Source organism: Oreochromis aureus, linkage group 15, assembly GCF_013358895.1.
Source record: "Oreochromis aureus strain Israel breed Guangdong linkage group 15, ZZ_aureus, whole genome shotgun sequence".
NCBI classification, from domain to species: domain Eukaryota; kingdom Metazoa; phylum Chordata; class Actinopteri; order Cichliformes; family Cichlidae; genus Oreochromis; species Oreochromis aureus.
Window position 1 is genome coordinate 2,220,624 of NC_052956.1, and position 4,377 is coordinate 2,225,000.

The following is a 4,377-nucleotide window of genomic DNA, read 5'->3' on the forward strand; positions in this document are numbered from 1 at the left end:
GGACAGAATGCCCCTCCATCCGCCATCTATAACAGCTTCTGCTCCCTTGCATGACTCCCCGCATCTGCCTCTCTGCCCTGCTGTTGCCATAGCGACCACTTGGGTACAGAATCAAAACAACTTACTGGCTTAAAAATAAATAAATAAATGAATAAAATCCAACATTTTACCTTTGGATGTCATAATGGCTAACCGAACCTTTTCTTGAGTAACCTTTTTATGTTCTAATACTTAATTCTATTAATCTATGACACAGACTATAAGAAAAAAATATATCTATATCTATCTATCTATCTATCTATCTGTAGATATATAGATGTAGATATATATATATACATACATATATAGATATTAGCTCCTATGTTTGTGTGTTCAAAATGCACCTTACTGAAGACTTAGATCTTGTTATTATCATATTACATTTTATTATATTAAATATTCATATATATATATACATATATATATATATATATATATATATGTATAGTTAAACCTGATGAATGAATCGTCTTGTTAAGATTATAGACGATCTTTGGGCATGTCTTCCGTACACAATGGCATTCTTTCAGTGAACCGAGCTCTCTCTAGGACCCAGGGCGGACACCGGGGGAAGTCCTCTGCTGCTTGCTGCTGCTGGCGGGGCAAACCAGGCACAGCACAGGAACACACACATCCACGCGCGCGCACACATACACAGACTTGCGCATACGCACGCTCACCGAGCTCTTCTCCGACAGTAGAGAGAGAGAGGGAGAGCGCGAGCTCAGAGAGGGATAAACAGAGGGAGAGCGAGAGAGACTATAGGAACGCAGAAGCGGCTTGTGTGTGTGTGCGTGTGTGTGTGTGTAGGTACGCTTGCTCGGCGGTTAGAAACGACTGGCTGGGCGGACATGGAGGGGCTCGGGAAAAACGCTGGGAACTGACCGAGTACCGAAACGAAGAGTGAAAGAGAGAGAGGGGGAGAAGAAGGACTGACGGATAGCACGGTAGGAAGGACGGAAGGCAAGGAAGGAAAGGAGGAGAGGAGGAGAGAGAAGTCTAAAAGAGGAGAGGAAGAGTGTGAAGAAGGGGCTCGTCTGGAACACAGAAGGATCCTAAGGTGACTTTACTGGGCTTTTTGTGGCTGTAATGCAGGTCTGGCAGAGGTGTGTGTGTGTGTGTGTGTGTGTGTGTGATGATGACATGTGCTGCACGGCTCTGCACTTAAAGGGAAGTGCTGTGGAGGTGCGTGTGCATGTGTGTGTGTGTGTCACTGTAAGTATGCCTATATATACAGGGGTGTGTGTGTGTGTGAGAGAGAGAGAGAGAGTTATAAAGGTTGTTTTCCACAAGCTAAAAAAGGGGGCCAAAGTGAGCTGAAGTGACCGCTTTAAACTGGAGTGAAGGGATCAAAAGGAGTGGATACTTTTTAGGGGAACAGTGTGATCTCATTCCAACACAAACGCACTTTTTCTTTTTCCTGGTACGCTACTTTAAGCTAAAGGAGAGAAAAAGAGGGGCAAAACAGTCTCTTTCAGTCCATTTTCCCCTTTCTTTCACTGTGTGTGTGTGTGTGTGTGTGTGTGCGCGCTCAGGTGTTTGGAGTGCAGCAGGTAACACATCACTTGGCGGTGGCGAAAACAGGGCTGAATGAATGTTCTGTTTTTCCCAAGCTTGAAGGAGGCTTGATAAGTAGTAACAGCTTCTGAAACGTGTGTGTGTGAAATAAAGAGGGAGAGAAAAAGTGTGTGCGTCTGTGAGCCATAGACGGCAAACAGGTTGACGGAGGCAGATCTGATCAGACGCACAGCAACAGAGGAGAGAGCATGGCACAGGCTGAGCAGCAGCACATTGGATTACACACACGCGAATACACACACACACACACACGCACAAGCTCTGTAGCCAGGAGAACAGCTGGGAGAAGTGTGTGTGTGTGTGTGTGTCTGAGAGCCTTTCACTTAATGCATGCATCTGCCTTTTCATATGCAGCACTGTTTGCCTTTGCATTATCTTATGTGCCACTGTGCGGGTGTGCGTGTGCGCGTGTGTGTACGTCCTACTGATTTTGTGTAAATATGTATGTGAAGGGAACGAGGGTTTTGTCGTCTCTCTCAGACAGACGGCGTGTGTGTCTACCTCCGTCACCCCCACCCCCACCCCCCACCCCATTCTCAACCCGGTCTGGAGACAGGAGGTGGAGGAGGTTTGGGGAGGAGAGGAGATCAGATGACCAAGAATGAGGCAGATGAGAAGATTAATCCAGTAGCGAGAGATGAGACAGAGACGGAGGGGAAAGGAGAGGATGATGGAGATTTTAGGACAGCAGCAGGAGGAGGAGGAGAAATGGAAAGAAAGCAAGAGAGGATGGAGTGAAGGAGACAGGGGGGCTGACATGCTCTCTCCAGGAGTGCTGCGAGTGCTGCTCATTCATAATTCACCTCCATGGCAAACGTTCATTCACATATTGACCCCCCATGGCTGAGCTCAATGGAGTTCTCGCCCCTCCACCTCTCGCTGTCTCTCAATGGACACCCCTGTGGTGCGACGTTCAGTTAGCCCGCTTCTTTTTCACTTTGGAGACAGTTGAAGCTCTCAGACGAGGCTTATGCCGCTTTTGTCCGTTATGGCCGTTTTGACGCCCTTAGTTTTTCCTGCTGGAAGCTCTGATGGGAGATTGAACTGTGTAAATTGAATATTGAATTCAGACTCCACCCTAGACACAGATAATTGGTATGGATGGATCAGTGGGTTAGTGCTCTCAGCACAACTGTTGTTTGTCTGATTCCCTCAGCACAGCTAAAACAGCCCATAATGGATCTATAATTCATGTGTGAATGAATTGAGTAGTATGCAGTTTGAATACAGTTTTTATTGGATGTCATCTCGTGATTTATTCAACATAAACACTCAAAAAAATGGCAGTTTTAATATTTCTCGTTGTACCGGTCAGGCTTGGAGCTACACAATAAGTGCTCTGGTCAGCTGTGGCTTTGAGCCACGTGTGTGTTTGAAATGCACCGTCAGAACAAAGTATACAGCAGAGGCTACAGCACATTTAGTTCTGAAAGGTAAACACTACAGAAGTGCACCTTATCAGCAAAAGTGAGAAAAAAATGTCCTGACTTCTTAAGTTTTATAGCTGAAAAGAGGACACGGTACGAAGGTAAACTGGCGGAAAAAACACTGAAAAAAAAGTACCAGATTATAGTTAAATCAGCTGTTGTGCTGTGTGAAGATACGGCCCATATCTGCGCTCAGAGCAAGGCAGTGCACAGATGATGATTGCACTGCTGCTTCCATTGTCAAGGGTTTGATTCCCGCCTGATCAAACTAAATATGGTTACACTAATTACATTTATTGTTAGCCAGCTTCTCAGTCCTCATTGTAAACCCTTGAATTTTACCATGTAGCAAAACTTTCTTCCAAAATACATTGATGCATAGACACAGGTGAAAACTTATTATATTTGTATGCATGAGAGAATTGTGTTTTACTCTTTAGTCCACTCTGTCCTCTGTACAGCATTTGGCTAATCGCTGGTGGCAACATTTAGAAATGAACTCAACACAACAGTGGCAAACACTGCAGTTCCTCTAAATGTCCACTTGGGGCATAGACGCCAGTGTTAAAATGCCCAACTTAACAACATTAAAAAGCACGTTCAGAGCCTGGTTAGAATATGTATTTATGGTTAATTTCCTCTTCATAACTACTGTACAGAGGCGGAACCTTTTTAAGTGTTATTAAAGCTTAAAGTGATTAAGTATTATAAGCATGGCAGCAATACGCAGTGGATGGTTGCCACGACAAGCAAGCGTTGCCGGTGGCTGTTGGGTAAGCACCACTTAAGCTAATATGAGTCACCAAACTGGAACGCTGAAGTGAATTCAGACAATAATAATTCAGACAATTATCTGACGGTATGGGTTAGAGTCATTTTAACCAGAAATTCCAAGAGTGCTCCAGTTTTGAGAAAATTAGCATTTTATGGATGCACCTTGCTAACCTAGCTTGCCAGCATCGCTGACCTCTGACTTTAATGACGCTAGATGTCGGCAGCAAAAATAGCAAAGCCGACCCTGAGATTGGCAACAGCTACAGGAGAAGCTACAGCCACCCTTTGTATAGAGTTATGCAAGTTTTATATTTCCACCTTAACACTGCTAAATTCTCTGAGGCAACATAAGCCCCTCTTGACTGTACGCTACAGCTAGGCACTGAGGTAAATAGTGGCATTACAAAACAGTATGGGCATGCTAGCTTTATTTGATATCTCTGCATATCTTGCCATAATATCAGGACTGTTGACTAACATGCTAGTTTAAGAACTGAAATTATTTTTCTCCTACTTATTTCCACTCAGAGATGAAACAGAGCTTTTGTTTCATTAATGT

At 44.3% G+C, this 4,377-nt stretch overlaps 1 protein-coding gene across 1 annotated transcript in view; it reads left to right on the forward strand.

Moving 5' to 3' along the window:
• Positions 1–672: 672 nt before the first annotated feature.
• ches1 (checkpoint suppressor 1) overlaps positions 673–4,377 on the forward strand; it is a 63,823-nt gene continuing 60,118 nt past the window's right edge. Inside the window, exon 1 of the mRNA XM_031733873.2 lies at positions 673–1,099. The gene's annotated coding sequence lies outside the window, so the exon portion shown is untranslated. The remainder of the gene's footprint in view (positions 1,100–4,377) is intronic.